Source organism: Myotis davidii, unplaced genomic scaffold (genome assembly GCF_000327345.1).
Source record: "Myotis davidii unplaced genomic scaffold, ASM32734v1 scaffold38, whole genome shotgun sequence".
Classification (NCBI taxonomy): Eukaryota; Metazoa; Chordata; class Mammalia; order Chiroptera; family Vespertilionidae; genus Myotis; species Myotis davidii.
In genome coordinates, this window is record NW_006291383.1 from 2,122,992 (window position 1) to 2,144,740 (window position 21,749).

General features: G+C 38.8%; 1 long non-coding RNA gene across 1 annotated transcript in view; it reads left to right on the forward strand.

The window, feature by feature from the left end:
- LOC102760740 overlaps positions 1–21,456 on the forward strand; it is a 33,689-nt gene extending 12,233 nt beyond the window's left edge. Inside the window, exons 2-3 of the long non-coding RNA XR_001514016.1 lie at positions 12,513–12,625; positions 21,246–21,456. This is a non-coding gene — a long non-coding RNA (uncharacterized LOC102760740). The remainder of the gene's footprint in view (positions 1–12,512; positions 12,626–21,245) is intronic.
- Positions 21,457–21,749: the final 293 nt, after the last annotated feature.

The window sequence follows — 21,749 nt, forward strand, 5'->3', positions numbered from 1 at the left end:
CCCCCAACCTCCCCTCCCGCCCCGCACACTCATGCTCCCATCCCCCTGTTGTCCATGTCCATTGGTTTGGCTTATATACATGTATACAAGTCCCAGAACCTGACTTTTAGTCACTGTGATGAACACCTTTCTATTCAGGGAGCTCATTCCATTATTAGACAACTCAATGAACATATTAAATGGAAATCTGCCTTCCTGGCCCGTTCTGTACTTTAGAGTAACAGAGAATTAACCTATCAGACCACTCCCATGTTTTCAATGCTTTAACAACATGTTTTGGGCCTTTGCTATGTCCTAGGCATACTTCAAATTAAGTTCCTAAAAATTGCTGTTACTATGTTATTAAAATAGGGTTTTTGAGTGATGACTAATACATAATAAACTGAACATATTTATATAATTCAGTAGGTTTGTATTTGAAATCAATACCATAATCAAGATAATAAGCATATCTATTACACCCAAAATGTTCCTTGTATACATTCTAATCCTTCTCTTCAATGTGAATTATTTTGAGATTTATCTGCGTTGTAGAGTGGATCAATAGTTCATTCCTTTTTATTGCTGAGTAGTAGTTCATGGTATGGATATAGCATACTTTATTTATGTACACTTAGGTTGTTTTCAGTATTTGCCTGTTATGAATATTAATGTTAGTTGTGGGCTGGACATATGCTTTCATGTCCTTTTGACTTAGTGGAATTGTTAGATTATATGGCAGGTGTGTGTTTAACTTTTGAAAATACTACCTATCTGTTTTCCAAAGCAGTGCTAACATTTTGCGTTCTCACTAGCTGTGTATCAGTATTCTAGTTGCTTCATATCCTTGCCAACTATATTTCATATAGTTTGTTTTTTTAGTTTCCAATAAATATGTAGTCATGTCATATTGTGATTTTACTTTGCATTTTTCTGAGACTAATTATAATTGAACATTTTATGTGCTTATTTGCCATTATATATCTTTTTTGATAAAGTATCTGTTCAAATCTTTTGTCCATTAAAAAATAGGTTTTCTTATTATTGAAATTTAAGAATTGCTTATATATTCCAGATATAGATGTATGTAGCACAAATATTTCTTCCAGGCTGTGGTTTGCCTTTTCATTCTCTTAACAGTATCTCTTTAAAAGGCAGATGTTTTGAATGTTGATTAAGTCAGATTTATTAATTTTTCTTTTATGAATCATGATTTTGGTGTCATATCTAAGAAATCTTTGCCTAATCCAATATCACAAAGGTTTTCACCCCATTTTTCACCTAGAAATTTTATAATTTTAGGTTTCATATTTAGCTCAATGATTCATTTTAATTAATTTGTGTATGTAATTATTGGTTGAAGTATTTTTTTTGCATATGAATATATGGTTTCAACACCATTTGTTGAAAAGATTGTCCTTTCTCCATTGAATTGCCTTTGCACTTTTATTAAAAATTGACCATATCATTTCTAACTCATAGGATTTAAGAAAGATTAAATGAGGTAATATACATAAAAGACTGAGTGAACACAATGTTGGTTCATAGTAAACGCTAACTAAAGAGTACTAGTTTTTATTCTGATCTTTGTATATTTACTACTTATCATGGCACCATTAATATGACTCCTATAAGTATTTTTATTAAGTCACCAAAATGAAGATCCTTCTAGTCTTGAATAAATTAACAAGAATAGAAAAAAAATTGACCATATACTCATGACTCTATTTGTGTATTCTCTATTCTCTCTGATTGATCCAGTTCTCTATTTTTACAAGAAACCACATTGTCTTGATTATAGTCACTTTATGATAAATCTTGACATTCCATAGTGTTGGTTCTCTAAACTTATCTTTTTTCAAAGTTGTTTGGCCTATTCTCTATCCTCTATATATTCAAATGCTTTTTAGAATCATTCGGTCAATTTCTGCAAAAAAAATAGCCTCCTAGATTTTGACTTGGATTGCACCAAATCTAGAGATTAATTTGAAGGTATTTGACATCTTACAATTTGAGTTTTCTGAACCCATGAATATAAATATTTCTTCTTTTTAAATACCCTTATTTAATTTCTCTCAGTAATATTCTTTAGTTTTCAGTGTAAAAGTCATTTACATTTTTGTAAAGATTTATCCATACTTATTTTATATTTTGACTCTATTTTAGATGGTATTGACTTAAAATGTCCATTTCCCATTGTTCTTAGTATATAGAAATACAGTGGATTTTGTATGAATTTCTGTCACACGATCGTTTTTAAAATATTTTTTATTGATTTTAGAGAGGAAAGGTGAGGGAGAGAGAGAACATCAATCATGAGAGAGAATTATCGATTGGCTGCCTCCTGCATGCCCCCTCCACTGGGGATTAAGCCCACAACCCAGGCATGTGCCCTTGCCCAGAATCAAACCTGGGACCTTTGAGTCTGCAGGCCGATGCTTTATCCACTGTGCCAAACCAGCTAGGGCTCTATCACACAATCTTGCTAAACTCACTTATTAGTTCCATATTCTCTTGAATTTTCTACATAGGTTATCTTGTGGTCAGCAAATAAGCATAATTTTACTTCTCCCTTCTACCTGGATTCCTTTTATTTCATTTCCTTGCCTTATTCCACTAGCTGGAATAATGTTAAAGAGAATTGTGAGAGAAGAGAATTGTGAGAGAAGACATCCGTATCTTGTTTCTGATGTTTGCATTTCTCTTTCTTTGCTTTGTGTTCTGCAGGGATAAGAGCTAAATCTTTTGTTTGTGTGTGTGTGTGTTTGTAGTCATTAGCACAATATTTAGGAAATTGCAGATATCTAGAAAAGGTCAAAAAATTAATGAAAGAAGTATAGGACCCACTCCATTCCATGTCCACAGCTTAATGTAAGATTGAAAATTGATAGACATTGGAGTACAAAGTTTTACTATAAAATGAAATTGTTTTATAGAATAATAGGGTGCAGAGAAAGAATGCCTCATTCTCTGCTTGTGGCAGGGAGGAAGAAAATTATAAGGGACTCTTGAAAGATTTTCTGGAGAAGGTGATGCTGAGCTGGATCAGAGGGATCAATCGTCAGAAAAAGGGAGAAGAGCATTTTAAGTAAATATTTTAAGAAAATATACAGACAGGTAACTTGTAGTATACTTAGGGAAATAGAATAAATGCAGTATAAAAAACTTCTAAAAATTTCAAAATTTGTCTTTCTTATTTCCTCCCTCTATTCTTGTCTCCAGATTTAGTTTCCAGTTTCCTCAACTTGGCTTCCCGTGAAATAATTCTTGAATCTCATCCCTTTGGTTTTGCACTCTGGAGCCTTTCTGGTTTACCTGCACCCCCTTTCTCAAAATATAGCCCTCCAGAAAAAAACCAAGCTCCAGGTGCAACTAACCAATCAAAGTGCAGGATAATTGCCCTCTTGGCCTGGACATTGTAATTACAGGATCCAAATGCACACGGCACACTCACCTACTCCTGCCTCCTCCAAATATAATTCTGACGTTTTAAAGAAACTAAATGTGGCAGCAACCTCTATGCCACTTTCATCACATTTGATTCAGAACCCCAAGGAATCTTGTTTGTCTCCTTAGTTTCTCGTTTTGCAATCCAGCCTAAGTATATCTCTCTTCTCTCACTTATAAGGCACTGTTTTGTATTCTTGGAATAAGGCAAACGTTTTACTTCAGTGGGAATTTCTAGCAGATATTTGGATGAAGAGGCAGTCCTAGGGGCCATGGGGGATTATATTGATGTTCTTAGGGGACTTTGGTCAAGCCTAGTGGAGCATCGTAGTTTTGTTTCATATATGAGAAACTGATATTAAATTCTTCTGGTATAAACTAATTGCAAGAGATCAGCATCTAACATTTGTCTTAATAATATGTAGTATCTGAAGGACTGAATATCCACTCTGCAAATTGTTCTTGGCAAAACATGCTTTCAAATTCTTCTCAAAGCTCAGCAGGGTGGATGGTAATGTCCTATATCAACAAGCTTCATTCTTATTTACTATTTCTTATTTACTTTTATTTCTCTATGAAACTTGCAACACAGTATGTTGTCCTTTAAATAAACAAACTCCCACACACTTTCCCACAAACGATCAAACACACATGTGCATATACATGTGCACACACATGCACTACACACACAGAAAATGGCCCATATATCCATCATACTATAAATAAGCTAATGCCTTTTAAAAGAGGATGTGTCCCTTTGCCTGTTTTTTAGCAGAACCAGGATAGATTCTGTGGAGGCATGAATTTCTTGTAAGGACTTCGGGAGTGACATCTCAGTGGAGCTTCTTTGTTTTGTTCAAAGTAAATTCCCAAACATTAAACATACCTTCATTAACATGAAGTCATAGAAACACATTTCAGAATCCATTGCAATGGAAAAAAATGGAGAAGGTTCAGTAGCTGATGAGTTGTGTGATCATGAGACCACTATAGTTCCTTCCAATGCTTAATTTACATACCCTGGCCTGGTGGGACTTAGCAAGGTAGCAGGAGGACTGACCACATCCTCACTGACTTTAAATTCAGAATCAGATAAGGAGACCCTATTAGGAGGAGCCACTTTTGACTCTGATTAGTTGCACTGCTCTCTTGTCCTGTGATGCTGTGGTTTTCCTTACCTGCACATTTAATATAAATCTGTGTGTAGTTTTTGTCTTTGTTTCGCATCAGCATTTGGTAAACCTTTTAGCAGCCATATCACTCTATAGAGCAATGAACTGCCCATTCAACCTCAAATGTACTCTTCCCATTCTTCTCTGATCCTAACAATCGAATTAAACGGAACCAATAAAACTGAATTGAAGTCACTGTCACTTAGTCTTGGGCTAGTCTCCATTTTCACCCTCTTTCTGAAAGCTTTGTGGGCCATGTACAATGAAAGCTTTTGTGGTCTATTCTTAGCCCATGGCTTAGACCTGTGTTTCCTTTAGAATAGTGATTTATCTCTCTTTTGGGGAGCAAGCAGGAGGAAGGACACCTGAAGAGTAGGAAAGTTATTAAGGAGAAAGAATGAGAAAGAGATGCAAGATACAAGCCTTTTCTGACCAATTTCAGGCATCTCCTACCTTATCCCATGGCAGACACCAAGATGATTGCTACCTAATGATAGTCAGTTCATCGACATGTGGGCATCTCAGAAATAGATGTCTCTTAGGTACCTGGAGACTTATGGATCAAAGTTGAGGAAAGGGTGTTTATTAGCTATAATCTAACTGGTATTAGGTTACCCAAATCCATTGCATTTTGCACACCTGTTCTATATTGTTGCTTTGTTTCAGCAAGGCCTTAACCCTGCTTTTTAGAGCTCCAGAAATACCTGGATATAACTATTGTCTTTAGGTATACTCAAAAGTATTTTATGTTCTCTGGACATGTATTCTTTCTAGCAAGCCTTGTCTAATAAGGCTATGTCTCACCCTGCTACACTATGGATTTTCCCTTTATTCCAATGGAACAACAGTGGGTTGATTTAAGAAGGAACTAAAGTCTCTTTCCTCCTGAGTTCTCTACTAAGTTGCTCTAGAGTCTCTGTTGAACATTCACACGATACCTTGCTCCATATTATTCCCCAGTTTGATGTCTGTTTACAAGAAATGGGGGAATGTTTGAATCTGGGGATGAAATTTCCAACTCTCTAGCGAAGAAGAAACCTAAATTCACTAGAGCAGTGATATAAACAAATGACAAGTGGTGACTTTCATGAACCTCAACCAACCACAGCTGCATTAAACCAATGACCCAAGAAGTCTGGTATTTTGTTATCATATAAGATACAGCCCAATATCAACACTCTGAAGGAAAAACATGTGTGAGAGAAGCAACCCAGGTTCTGCCAAACATTGGGATAAAGGCTAAACAAGCAGCTGGTGATTTAAGACAGAGATACAGAAAACATAAGGTCAGTGATTCCTGACCTTATCTCTCTTTGAAACAGGCAGAAAATTCCTCATCACACAGAAAAGCCACCATCCCCTCCATTAAATTAGAGAGATATGTATTTCACAATCAACTGAGAGTTCAGAGCTCCTTTTAGGAGGCACAGAGTTTAGTTTTTGGGCCATCTTTCTCATAGTTTGTTTCAGTTTAATTTAATTCAGTTCAATTCAAAAGACACTTACTGAGCCCCTACCAGGGACTAGACTATGTATTATGAAGGATGTGAAGATAATTAAGTTTCTGCTCTCAGAGAACATCATATCCTGGGGAAGCAAGAAATAGACACATCTAATTATGAAAGGAGGGCTGTAGTAAGGGCCCTTTGACAGAGACAGAACGCTATAAATCCAAAGGAGAAAAAGACAGCGGCTCAGTGGAGGAGGAGACAGTTGAGTTGGCCCTGGAGCACTGAATAGAACGTCACTCAGTGGAACTGGGGAGATTGTGGGGGAATGGAGAGGAAGCATGCGTGAGGACGAATTAATGGTCTGGTAAGAGGCACTGGGTTGTGAAATTTCATTGTGTGTTTAAGAAATGGTGACTCATCTGATATGGCTTGTATGTAGCTTCCTGAGAGATGGGCTGCAAACATAGGTAGAGCTGGAGTGTGAGTGGCATGAGTTTGACTTTCAGATTGATTGAGAAATTCATTCATTCAATGAGTATTTATTAAGCACCTACCATGGAAAGACTGGATTAGGGTTGTAGTAGTGGTGAACGAGAGACAAACTGTCTTCTCCATGGGGCTTCATATTCTAGTGCAGAGCCAGGCTATTAAAAGGTAGACAAACAAAAAAGATTATTTTAAGGAGAAATTACTGCTAAGCAGGAAATAAAGCAGGGTGGTTGGAGACAGAATGGGGGTGGTCAAGGGTGGCCACTCCAAACACATAGTATTTATGCTGAGACTTGACTGATGAGAATACATCAGTCATGCAAACATAAGGAAGGATAGAGTGTTCCATGTAGAGAAACAGAAAACAACAAAACCTAAGAGAGGAATGCTTGAAGAACAAAAGGTCAGGGAGTCTAGATAATAGGAAGTGAGGGGACAGTGGTATGAGATGTAGTTATAGAAGGGGCAGATCCTATTCATGTAGGTTCTTGCAAGCCATGATATAATTTGGGCTCTATTCTGAGTGTAAGGGGAAGCCAGTGAGGGATTAAGACAGGGGAGTATCATATGCCAGTTTACCCTTTGCTCTGCAGTAAACTAATTATTGTGGATCAAGAATAGAAATAGAGAGAAACCAATAGAGATGCTGCTGAATTTCAGGTGAGATATGATTGTGCCTTGAATTAAGATGGTACCAATGGAAAAGAAGAGAAGGTAACTAAATTGGCATATATTTTAAAGTTAGTGCCAACAGGAGTTGGTGTTGAATTAGATGTTGGAGAGAAAGAAAGAACAATCAATGATGGCCCTGAGGGTTTTAGTTTGAGCAGATGGTTGTGTCATTTGCTGAGATGGAAAAGACTGGAGAAGAGATTGATTTGAGGAGAAGTACATCAAGGAAGTGTTTTTTTTTTCTTTTTTCTTTTTGTGAAATAAATTATTAAGTTTGAATGGCCTGTCAGTCACCTAAGTGGTGATGTCAGTGGCTGGCTATCATATGAGTTGTTACTCTGATATCAGGGCAAAGGTCATGGTTGAAAATAATAAATTTAGGCATGTACTTAGCCTAGAGGAGTAAATAATGTGGGTTGATTTCTTTTCACTTATTAAACACTGTGTGTTTTTTAGGGGGTTTGATAATGATCATAAAAATTTCACATATATTGATAATTCTATGAAAAAGACTGCTTAATCACCAGACCAAATTTCCAAGCCTAAGAACACCATTATTTCAGTAAGAAAAACATTAATAAAAAGAAACATATTGACTATTTTGTAAATTTTTAAGCCCTGGTGTATTACAAATGCCTGCATTTACTACTATGGATTCACATTATTACAATGAGATATAGGAATGGGTGGTGGATATTTTTCAGACCAATAAAATCTTATTGTTAACTTGGGCATTGAGGAAAACCCTATTGCTTATTCATGAGGTATTTTGAGGTCATTAGAAAAAGAAGAGTATAAATATGGCAGCATTATCATGATAACATCTCAAAAATTCAAAATTGAAGTATCCCTTTAATGTCCTCTGAATTCCTAATTTATTGGGCCACTAAATTCATATAGAGAACATGACTTGGGAATACAGCCAGAATGACTTAAGAGAGAAGACAATACCATGTAGAGATTCTTTAAAGCTGGGTATCTTCAGCTTTAAAGAATACTTCATCCATGCTAAATAATAATTACATCAACAATAATAAACTCTCTCAACAGAAATTTATTAGATCTCCCATCTCCATGTGAAATCTTTTAAAGGACTCTTTATTCAGCTGAAATGCTTTCTTGCATGATGTGCAAATAAGGATGAAATAAAGCCTGAGAATGTGGTCAGGGAGACTGAGATGGAATAAGCAGACCAAAAAATATTAAACCAGAATGTAATGCATGAACTGAAGTACACCTGGTAAGTATGCATACCATTGCTCTACGCTAAAAACCATCACAAACCATTTGGAGTAATCAAAAAAATTGCTGCCCAGGTGCAGCAGTTTATATTTTGAAAATGAAATAAATCTAGTGGATACTGTGGATGAAGAACTTACAAAATCTTATTAGAAAAATAAATCTGTTTTGAGTTAGAAGAGTGAAAAAATCCTAACAAATTACTGGAGAAGAAGTGTTGCAAAACTCAATACATTCATGTTTATTCAATAATCACACACATGTTCTATTAAGAAATGCAGGAAAAAAGTGCAATAAATATTGACTTTCACAGCAAAATGTAGACGTGTATGTGCAAAGAATAATGAATCCCTTTCATGACAGTTGGGGAAAAATAGAAACTTTGAGCCATTTACACCGGTTGAAAAATAAGAAAGCTGTCCTCTTCAGTAGCAGGGGGAAAGAGCATTTCAAGTTTGTTGTATAGAGATTATGCATTTGACTTGATTCTTTATATGCAGAAAAACCAGTTCACATTTGGTGTTTTTTTTTTTTTTTAATATAGGAAATCATGGGGCAAGACATACACTTGGAGCTCTTTTTACTTGGGAGTGGAGACAAAATCATGAATCAACTCCCCCTTTCATGCTGTTACTTTTCCTAAAGCTCTCTAAATATAGAAAGGACTCAAATTCACTTTGGGCTTTGGTAGAATCACACTGTGTTCTAAACACCTCATACCACTCCCTAACAATATTTCTATCCAGGAAAAATCATGTTAAAATGAACTTAAGAGCAAACTAGAGGAGGGGGAATGACAGAAGCATTTTGGAAATTCTTATGCTCTATTGATCAGAGCATAACTTGGTACAATCTTTGAGATGAGAGGTGGCACAACTGGGTTAAATGTATTAAAAACTTAAGATGCTCAGGTCTTTAACCTATCAGTTCCATGAGATCCTGAGAAAGTAATCAGAAGATGCACATAACAATTTTCATGTGAAGATATTCAACAGCATTATTTATAACTAGAGGCCCAGTGCACAAAATTCGTGCAGGGGGTCCCCTCTGCCCAGCCTGCACCATCTCCAATATGGGGCCTCTCAGGGGATGTCCAACTATCCTCTCACAATCCAGGACTGCTGGCTCCTAACTAGTTTGGTCATCCCTCACTAACCTCCCTACTGGCCTGGTCACCCCACACAGCCTGCTGTTGGTTGTTACTGTTACTGTGATGGTGTCCCTGGCAATTTGCATATTCCTTTATTATTAGTATAGATGGTGAAAATGTGGAATTGACCTAAATTTTAATGGTAAATGATTTAATAAATTAAATTATGATTCAGAGGGGACCACTGTGAAACTTTTAGGAATCATGTTTTAAAGAATATTTATTTACCTGCGAAATATTCATGATTGTTAAATGCACAGACAACACATATGGTTTAACTTCTTTCATGTTACGTGTGTTTATATATAAGATTAGAGGCCCAGTGCATGAATTCGTGCATGGGTGGGGGTCTGGCCGGCCCACTGCGATTGGTGCCAATCGAGGCCGGGCGAGCTAGGAGGAGGGGACATGGGAGGTTGGCCGGCTGGTCCCACCCTCGATGGAGGAGGGTGCAATCGGGCTGTAGTGTGCATCAAAGCAACCAGTTATTCTGGTTGTTTGGCATTCTGATTACTTGGCTTTTATATATATAGACTAGAGTCCCGTTGCACGGAGAGATTCATGCAATAGGCCTTCCTTCCCCTGGCTGCCAGCACCAGTTTTCCTCTGGCACCTGGGTCCCAGGCCTTCCCTCCAGCTGCAGCGGAGAAGCCAAGCCTGGAGGCTTCTCCACTCTGACTGCAGCAGAGAAGGCAAGCCTCTTCAGTCTTCAGTCGTCTTCAGTCTTCAGTCTTATTCAGTCGTCTTCAGTCTTCTTCAGTCTTTAGTTGTTTTCAGTCTTTGCTCGGGCGGAGCCTTCAGTCTTTGCTCTGTGCCTGCATATGCAAATTAACCACCATCTTTGTTGGGCTAATTTGCATACTCATCCTGATTGGCTGGTGGGCACAGTGGAGGGTCTCCAATTTGCATGTTTCTCTTTTATTAGTGTAGATGTCTAGAAAAAAAGACTGGAAGGAAATATTTTAATAATGTTAACTGCTGAGTAATGGACTTTTGCATAATTTAAATGTTCCTTTTTTTGTTTTTTGTTTTTGTTTTTTCATAATTTCTATGCTAATTTCTTTTATACTCAGAAAGGAAAAACTTAATAAGTGTTTTGAAAGAGAAAGACAACCAAAAGGTCAAAGAAAGAGTTCTGACTTCGTTATTGGAAGGAGACAGAATCTCAAGTCTTGTTTGTTTTCCTTGAATCAGTGGGTGAAATTGATCCTGCTTTAGCAGTAGAAGGGAGACTTTGAATGAGTAGGATCTGGGTCAACAAGTCCAAAATGTGAAACACTAGTTGGACTTAAAAAAAAAATACTCATTAGTTCAACTGGAAAGAGCTAATCTCTGGAAGTACCCAATCTGCTGTGTGATTCCTGGTGGGACAACTGAACGGCAGGCTCCACCTTCAGAAACTTGCTTACCCCCTAACCCCCTGCAGTGCAGAGCTTCCACTGACCCCCTGCTGCGTTTTCAAGAGTTCCCAGGGTTATCATCAGCCTGGTGGGGCATAACACAGTAAGAAAAATAGGACCTGGGTTTCGTAGTTCCACGTGCAAATGCAGACACAATCACTTGCTCTCAACATTATAAGATCATATAATGGTGCTTGGTAAATTGCTTTGAGATACGCAGGCAAGTTTGTAATTCCATTACCAGTCTTTAATCAGTATTTCTATTCACTCATGTAAGAACCATTGAAAACCATTGATCCTGAACTTTATATAGTCATCAGCAAGTGAGTTTGGGAAAGTTTAGGTGCCAAGATCTAAGCAAACTAACAGGATAAACAACTGTAATAGCATTAGGCGGATAAAACCAAAGCAAACCATTTGAAGTTTGTGTGATGATAAAGGAAAATCAATAAGGAAATAATTCCGCTGAGAAATAATGCTCCAAGAGAACAAACTGGAAGGAATGGGGATGTCCATTACTGATTTGGCCCATCATTTCACTCCTCCTCTCTCTATTAAATAGATGTTTGAGAGTTGATTTTTATCATCAAGAATACTGGCTTCCCAGTTTGGAAGTTTTTTTTTTTTACCAATATTCCATAGAGCACTGGTGAAGATTTTAGCTATTTAGCAACAAATTGTTAACAGGAATTCTTTCAATACATTTTTTATACATCATACTAACATTTATGTGTGTGTGGTTTGTACCTTGGATTTTATTGGCACCAATCTGCTCAGTGAAATGCTAAGTCAGCCATCCATGGTGCCAGTGGGACTCTATGATAAGGGAATGGTGGTAAACTCTATGAAGAGTTTCTACTTGTATTATGGATAACTGTTTAATGAGAATTTTTCTCATTAAAATTAGTGTTGTGCAGCTTGTTTGCCAATTAATATAGCACTAGAGCAAGTTTTATAGAGACTTATCATCCACTGCCCATCCATTTAGCATCCATCTATCTATCCAACCACCCATCATCCATCTGAAATAATTTCAGATTCCCTATAAAATCTAAGATAAAAGTAGAATAGGAAAAAAAGATTAAATGCAGGATTGTGCAAAAGTAGGTTTACAGTTGTGAGTACACAAAACAAAGTTTATTCTTATATTTATTAATTATTGTATTATTTTCCATATGAACAACTGTAAACCTACTTTTGTCCAATCTGTAAAGCCAAGAATGAGTTTACTAAGTTTGAATGAGTCCTCTGCATTTTCCAGAAGTGGGCTAAATTTCTAGTGGCTAGTAGAGAGAGAGAGAGAGAGAGAGAGAGGAAATCTTGTTCCATGAATCCCTGAACTTCCCAGCCAGTGGAATTTACAGCAGGTGAGACCAACTAGGGTAGATCTGCTTCCACCATCCTGCTTAGTCAGAGGAGTTCTAAGTCTGTGTTTTTATGTGGTGTGGGTTTTGTGTAAGATTTAAGGTAAAATAGCATCCTTTACTGAATTGTGTGGCTATTCTTCTTGCAGGTAATGCATATCCATGCTTGGTACTAAGGCTGTGGGACGTCACATCATGGACAAGGTGCTGATGTTACAGTGAGCAACGTACTCAACAACACCCTTGAAGAGAATTGTAGAAGGTAAGTGTATTTTCCTAGCTGAAGGTTTAAGTATCTTGTTCCATTTATTTATTCAACAAATACTTATCAAACACCTGCTATGTGAGCTGCATATGGCATGAGGTGGGGGGCAGAGGGCGATGGACAGGTGACATACTACTGAATACAAGACATATGTTTTTTATTTTGAGAAAGTCTTTTTGATATTAGCCATGCATAAAGTTATAGAATAAGGTAGATAATAAGACTAAAACCATCAACTTTAGACATGAGAGCTTTGTAATCGAGAATTTTACCACAATTATATTATCATAGGCTTTTCAAACCAGGCTGGCCTGACATTCATTAAAGAATGTCCAGGTTTGGATAAACACAGAAACATGGAGAAGGTGTGCAGGTATTGTCACCAGAGAGGAAATAAAAACTATTAAGAAAAGTACTGAGCACAAGTTTTTGATTGGGCAGGGAGAAGGAGGGAAGAAAGAAGAATTTACAACTTCAGTGTAAAAACCCAGAAGTTTCCTGACGTTCTGCAGTGGATGATTTTTGCACCTGCCAATGTGAAAGACTACCCTCCACCCCCTGGCATAGATAATTGGCATCTAACATTACCATTTTGTCTAGAGAGGGAAAGAAGGCATCCTGAAGAAGAGTGAGGTGAAAAAGGAATGGCAGACCACAGCTTCTGAGATGAAGGCTATACTTACCAAATACTAGCCACCTTCCTCTCTCTCTCTCTCTCTCTCTCTCTCTCTCTCTCTCTCTCTCTCTCTCTCTCTCTCTCTCTCTCTCTCTCTCTCTCTCTTTTAAACACAGCATTATTACACATTTTTTAAGATATGTTATTTTTAAAAGAGCCACTCTTCTGGCCGTGGTGTACTGTGTAGAAGAGTGTGTATTTGAACCCTAGCTATACAATCTTGGGTAAGTAACTTGGCTTTTCTGAGTCTCTCTGTTTCCTCATTTTCAAAATGAAGATAATAACAGAATCCCAGAGCGTATTAAATCAGGGTTATATTTGTGAAAGGTGCCATGATTTACATATATTTGTGAAAGATCCCTGGGAGGATCGGCAAGAAACTAGCAAAGTGGTTGCATTTGAGGAGAAGTGAGAAACTTGGGGTGGGGGTGGGGAGGAGAAGGAAGAGAAAGATGAAAAAAGGGGAGAGGGGAGACTTTTTTTTTAAAGAATAGTTTTATTGATTTTTAAAGAGAGAAGAAGGGAGAGGGAGAGAGAAAAACATCCAAGTAGCAGTGATACTTGATCCTCTGCCTCCTGCATGCCCCCTACCAGGAATTGAGCCCACAGGCATGTGCCCTGACTGGGAATCAAACTATGACCTCCTGGTTCATAGGTCAATGCTCAACCACTGAGCTCCGCCAGTTGGGCTCTGAAGAGATTCTTTGATTTAAAATGGTTAAAGCTTTCTTCTCTTCTGGGAGGTCACGGCCCTGGATGACAACCTTTTCTAATCATCTTGTAAATCTAAAGTGTTCTTATCTCCAATTCAGACATTTAACTGTATCCTTTTCTGCATTTTTCTGACCCTTTCCAACAGGGCATATTTGCTCAGGCTCATTCTTGATTGGCTCTCGACACTATTTCCCGTGGTGACTATGTCCACAATTGCATCTCTGCCCATTAATTCTACATTGATGGCCCCAGTTCGGATCTCCCATTCAAGTGCTCTGCCTGCCTACAGAGTGTCTGTTCTTGGATAGATGCTTGATAAGGCAAGAGTTTTGTCTGTTTTATTTAATGATGCATCCCCCACTCCTTCCTTTCCTTCCTTCCTTCTTCCTTCTACTCATTTATTTTCAATTCACTCCAATCTCTGCCCTGCTTACTGAACTCAGACTAAGGTCACAGTGAGCTCCACCTTGTCAAGTCTCTGTTGTCACAACTCCCTGTTATAACCTCTTATAATACCTTAGACCTTTTCTTTGTAGCACCACGATTTTTAATGTATGTCATGAATTAGTTAATGATGCTCTCTCCGTTAGGTTACAAATTCCAGGAAGTTAGAGCTACATTTGTTCTGCCCATCAGTGCTGGACAAATTGTAGGCACTTAAACAAAATATTCATTGATGAAATAAACTACTTATCTACTAATTGAATTATTTGCACTGAACAATTTATTTACTTATAGAAAAGTTCATCAGTGCCCATGGAACAGAGCAGTTGGAATCAAAGGGAGCAAATATGACACACAAAAAAGTTGTTCTGAAGTGGAAGAGGGAAGCTTTCTGAACAGTGTGCAAAAGTAACTTTATTTGTCATTCACCACTCAGGTTGTGAAAGGTAGTCTCTCAACACTGGCTTTTTAATTAAAATCTTCTCTTACATTATGAGTTACAAGAGGCCCAGTGCATGAAATTCATGCACAGGAGGGTGGGGTCCCTCAGTCCTGCCTTCACCCTTTCGCAATTTCACAGGGATCAGGCCTAAACCCATAGTCGGACATCCCTCTTGAGATTCGGGACCACTGGCTCCTAACCGCTAACCTGCCTGCCTGCCTGCCTAATCGCCCCTAACTAATAGCCTGTCTGCCTGATCGCCCCTAATTGCCTCTGCCTCGGCACCTGCCACAGCAGCTTCATCTGGAAGGACACCCAGAAGGACGCTCGGAATGATGTCTGGAAGGTCGTTTGGCTGTCTGGCCTAATTAGCATATTACACTTTTATTATTATAGATTATTATGTTTTTTGGCTTGGATTGCTAATATGACTAATTAATCGCCTATATTGGGTTCATCTTATCTTTTTTGGAGTCCTATGTAAGCTCAGGCACCTAGAGATTAATTACAGAACTCAACCCTTCTCTATTATTTTCATAGACTGTAATCAAACCTATCCTTGGCAACTCTTCATGGAAACTCCTTTGATGCCTGTTAAGTCCTTTTCTTCATTAATGCCTAATAAGTCTTCAGAGTCAAAGAATAACTGAAAAATAAACATAATTTCAGAGACCAGAGTCAAAAGGAACCCTACATGAAAGGGTTTTTGAAATGCCACAGATGGGAACAAGGAGAGACTGGATTAGAAAGATGGGGAGGAATTAGCAAATGCCAAGGCATATCAGACAGAGTTATGGTGTCTTCCACATTTTGGAACCTCTAATGCCACTGAATACTTTGGAATTTGGAAGATTTGTGTAAACCTGAAGGTTAACCTCTAGAGTTCTTGAAATATGTTGGCTATACTTAGATTTAGAAATTTTGGGAAAAACATTAGAAAATTTTGGGAGACTGCCTCCTTGAAATGGTTAGAATCTGAGTTATTGCTGAAATTGTATAGACAGTAAAGTGTTCTAGTAATAGTTGAGCTGTAGTTGAAACTCTGTACAAGATCCAGGAAGCTGTATCTTGAGTAGGGTAGTCATATAAGAAAGAGTTATTGAAAATGCATTTAAGACCATTCTTTCTAAAATGTGATTTGAAGTTTTGTCCATGTGGATAAATGAGATTATTTTAGTAAACAAAAAAACACTATACTGGCCCAAAACAAAATGACTGAATTAGTGAAGCAAGCGACTAAAAATGTATCTGATATTTAATAAACAGATTGACTAAATTCTTGCTAAGACCATGAGAATTATAGTTCCCATGCTCACATATTCTCTTGCTGGCGTTCATGAAACAAGTGGCCCTGGAGAGAAGCCTAGTGGCAAGGAACTGAAGGTGGTGTCTGGCCAACAGTCAGCAAGGAACTTAGGCTCTCAGTCCAACAACCATCAGGAGCTGAGCACTGTCAACGAGCACATAAACCTGGAGCAGGTTCTTCTCTAGTCCGGCCTTCACATGAGACTCCAGCCCCAGCTGATACCTTGATTGCACAGTTGTGAAAGACCCCGGAGCAGAGGACCCAGGGAAGCTGTGTTGGACTCCTGACCCACAAAACTAGGAGAATAAAAGTATGCTCTTTTAAACCACTAAATTTGTGGTGATATTCTATGAGCTTCTTTGTTTAGCATACAAAGCTCTTCACCATTAGTTACTAATTTTTCTAGCTCCTGTTATGATCCTCTCCCTCTCACAGTTCTTCTGCACAAACCTCCACACAACTCTCCTTTTTTCCTCATTGTTCCCAGGACAGCCCACAACTTGGGGCCTTTGCAGAAGCCTCTCCTCTGTCAGATGCCTTCCTTTTGCATACTCTTCATTATCTTTTAAGAGCTAGACCAATGACTGTTTTCTTTAGGGGTAACTCTGTCCTAACTGTTCCCATAACACTTTCTTAATGTATATAATACCATTTACCACCTTCTGTTATAATTTATTCAGCTGGCATGATAATCTTGGATGTTAATCTGAATTTTGCTTTCCAAACTTTTCTCTTTATCCTCTTTTCCTGTTATTGTAGTCATGTTATTGGTATTTCTTTGCTTTGGGGATTTTTGGAGGGTGGAAAGCAAACCTTTGAAGTTGTTTGGTTTTCTTCAAGACCAAACTTATTCAGTAGATTGTGCTGGATATCTGAAAGAGGGAGAAGAGGAGGGAGGAGTGACCCTCAAGGAGAGAGTACCTGGGGAGGGAGGGAGAGATGGGGGGGAAGAAGCATGACTTCACTGCAGCACTCCAGGAGTGAGGAACAGGCCTAAGGAGAAGAAGAAAGTAAGATTGGTACCGTCCTAGAGATAAGAGCTCAGACTCGGTGCTCTGGCCACCTAAAGAGTCCCATGTCCCAGGCACAGATTAGAGGAAATGTTGGCTGTGAATAAGAACACTGGGTGTCACCATGGCAATCAGGCATGCCCCTCACCCGCGATTGGAGAGACCTCCCCATCTGTGCCTGCCCATGTTACTTTCCCCTCTCTAGTGGGGGAAGAAAAATCATGACTCTGATTGAATTTCCCACAATATATTGGGGAGGAATTGGCTTTGAGTTAGATTTAACTTGAGTTAAAAAAAAAAACACAACAAAAGAAATTTTGTATTTTTTTGCACACCTGTTTGTAGAGGAAGATTCATACCAGTTAAATGAGCCCTGAGCACTAGAAGCATGAGGAAAGCTACACCCAGGAACATCATAATCAATTTGTTCAAAACCAGTGTTGAAGGGGAATTCTTAAAAGCAAGCCAGAGAAAACACACGCATTACACATAGAAACAAAGATAAGGATGATCGGAGCTTTCTCGTTGGAAACAATACGAGTGAGAAAGCAGCAGAGCCACATCTTGAAAGTGCTGCTCAAAGAACAAAACTGTCAGCCCGCGATTCTTCATCCAGGGAAAACCACTCTCAAAAACGAAGGCAAAGAAAGCTTTTTTTTTTTTTAAGAAATACAAAAGCTGAAAGAATTTATCACCACCCGCAAACCCATGCTACACAACATGTTAAAGGGAGTCTTTCAAGAAGAAGGAAATGGCACCAGATGGAAATGTGGATCTACACCAGTGGTTCTCAGCTGGGGGTGGTTTTGCCCCTGCAGACATTTGGCAATATCTGGAGACATTTTTGGTTGCACAGTTTGAGGGGGAAGGGGAGGGGTGGAAGGCTCTTAGTGTCTAGTGGATAGAGGTCAGGGATGCTGTTAAACGTTCTATGATGCACAGGACTGCCCCCTCCCTCCAGGAAGGAATGCCAATAGTAATGAGGTTGAGAAAAGCCTAAACAAAGGAATTATGTGGGTAAATGTAAATATTTTTCTTACTTTTTAAATCTCTGTCATAGATTATTGTTCATTTAAACTAAAATAATAACAAGATAATGTGGGTTTTATAACAAATATTAAAACAAAATCTATGGCAACAGCACAGAGGCTGAGATTTGAGAAGGGGAAGTATGCTATTGCATGGTTTTATACTGTATGGGAAGTGGTGTAGAATCATTTGAAGGTGCACTGGGAGAAGTTACATATGCATACTGTAAACCCTAAAGTAACCAGTAAAATGTGTAACAAACAAAGAAAGGATATAGCTCATCAGCTAACAAAGGAGATAAAATAAATCACTAAAAAATCATCAATTAATCCAGAAGAAGGCAGAGAAAGAAAAGGGGGGGATAAAGAACAGATGGGAAAATAAAACACAAATAGCAAGATAATAGACTCAAACCTAATCATATCACCATTCATTTTAAATTTAAAAGGCCCAAGCACCCCAATTAAAAGGTAGTCATCAGATTTGGATTAAAAATGATCCAACTCTGACAGGAGACTTGACTTGGAATGGTCAGTACAATATACAGTATTCATGATGTATTATAGAATTGTATTCCTGAAACCTATATAATTTTATTAATCAACTAGAGGCCTGGTGAATGAAATCCTTGCACTGGGGGTTGAGGGTGGGGGGGTCCCTCTGCCCAGCCTGCTCCCTCTCACAGTCCAGGAGCCCTCATGGGATGTCCTACTGATGACCTAAGCCACAGTCTGGCCACGGAGGCTCGGAGCAGGCACTGTGTGTGTGTGTGCCTTCCTCTCTGACATCAATTTAAATATTTATGTGTGCCAGCCACTCCAGAGCAGGCACCCCATGTATGTGTGTATATGTGTGTGTGTGTGTGTGTGTGTGTGTGTGTGTGTGTCCACTGGGGGCCTGCCCCCAGCTACACTATGGAGGCTTGGAGCAGGCGCTCCTCTGTGTTGATCTCTCAGGCTCTGGGCCATGACTGCGTGTTGTTCTCTCAGACTTGGGGCCGTGTGTGTCCCCTCCTCCTGAGCTGGTTGGGACTGTTAGGGAGTCCCGACCTCATTTGCATATTATTTCATATATATATACATAATATATACATATCACCTCAATAAATTCAATGTAAAAAAAAAAGACCCAACTATACACCTGCAAGGGACTTTAAATTAAGACACAAATAGATGTAAAAGTAGTGGTTTAAAAATAATAACACTATTTTTTAAAAAAATTGAGCTATATTAATATCAGAAAAAGTAAACATAATAGCAAATAATGTTATCAGGTATAAAGAAGGTTATTTTATAAAGGTAAAGGGATCTGTTCTTCAGGAGGACATAATAATTCTAAATATTCAAGCTTCTAGTAACAGAACTTCAAAATTCATGAAGCAAAACCTGTTAGTATTTCAAGGAGGAAGATAAATTCACAACCATAGTCAGAGGTTTTAATGTGGCTCTCTCAGTAACAGACGGAACAAGTACATGAAAACCATTAAGGATATAGAAAACTTAGACACTTGTTTAACCAATGTGACCTAAACAACATTTATAGAACACTCTATCCCAAAGCATCAGGATAGAAATTCTTTTCATGAGCACATGGGACATTTGTTATCTTCTGGGCTGTAATACAAGTTTCAAAACATTTAAAAGTTTCAAGGCATTCAAAATGTGTTCTCTGACCATGGTGCAATTAAATTATAAATCATTAACAGAAAGATTTCTGGAAAATCCCCAGGTATTTCAAAACCAAATAATGCACCCTGCCTGTCTTTGGGTCTAGTGGGAGGTATTTGGTCACATTTCTCTTCTGCTTGGGATTTTAATACATAAAAGAGTGAAGACATTAGGATGGTTTAGATTCAATCTTGCTTATCCAGGAAGAGTGGAAGGAACAGTTTCAACCCTAATGGTCTTTTGTATTCAAGGTGTTTATGCACAAAGAACAAAATCACGTAAACTCTTAGAGAGGAAAAAAACTTATTTTAAAATTTAAAATATATATAATAAAGAGGTAATATGCAAATTAACCCTCACACCCTCACAAGATGGCTGCCTATGACCAGGCTGGCAGGGGGATTAGTGAGGGATGACCAAACAACTGAACAGCAGGCTCCATGGGGCGACCAGGCCAGCGTGTGGGGGGATTGAGGGGCGACCAGGCTGGCAGGGGGGCAGTGGGGTGACCAAGTCAGCAGGAGGGGCAGTTGGGGTTACCAGGCTGGTGGGGAGGGGGGCAGTTAGCAGCAACCAGACCGGTAGGGGTGGCAGTTAAGGGCTATCAGGCCGGCACTCAGAGGCAGTGAGGGGGGCAGTTAGGGCTGACCAGGCAGGCAGGCAGATAAGCGATTAGGAACCAGTGGTCCAGGATTTTGAGAGGGATGCCCGACTGCCGGTTTAGGTCTGATCCTTGGGATCGGGCCTAAACCGGACATCCCCCAAGGGGCCCCAGGTTGGAGAGGGTTCAGGCTGGGCTGAGGGGACCCCCCCCCCCCGTGCACAAATTTTGGGCACCGGGCCTCTAGTGGTAATATAATATTTAAAGACGAATATAACTTTATTGCCTTTTACATAATATATGGTTATTTAGCCAACTGTTTCAGGTAGCATAGCTTGAGGAATTGCTTTTAAAAACAAATGTGAAATATAAAAATGAAAATATTTTGATGCTTTATAATGGGAATGCTTTATAATGAATATGGTGTTTATAAGTTTGCTTTAGATAATAGATAAGAATGTTTCTAGAGAAATAATGCTTCCAATCTGTTCATATAGTATATGTATAAATTGTTATTTTAAATATAATCAATATCAATAAATATTTTATTTTTCATAAAAGGTCCAATTCCCCCCCCCCCAGGACTTTGACAGGTGGAGTCTGATTCCCTTCCTCTTGAATGTGTGCTTGCTTCTGATGAACAGATTGGGGTGGAAATGATGCTGTGACACTTTGGAGGATAGGCCACAAAAGGTGATATAGCCTCCACCTGGCGTTCTCTCTCTTAGGATGCCTGCCTTTACAACCCTGCACCATGCTCTGAGAACGTCTGCGGATTGACCCCATGGAGATGCCCATGTGGAGAGGAGCTGAGACCCCCAGGTGACAGCCAGCACCAACCCCCAGATATGTGCATGAGGGAGCTTGCAGGTGATGCCAGCATCAGTCTCAAGTCTCCCAGCTGAGGACTCAGTCGTAACGGATCAAGGGCAGGTTTTCCCCAGGTGTTCTGTTTAATTCTTGACCCACAGAATTCATGGGTATAATAAGTGGTTGTCTGTGCTGTTAAGCTTTTGGGTAATGTATTACAGAGCCACAGTTACTGAAACACCATTGCCATCTTGTTTAATAAACCCATTTTAATTTCCTATTCTTCATAAATAATTACATATTTTGAGTCAGGATTCTTAATAAGGTTTCAGTACACACTGTTTCTATATAGAAGGTCTATTCACAGTTACTGCATGTGTGGTTACACTACATAATTTGATATATTCCTGAATAGCTCACTA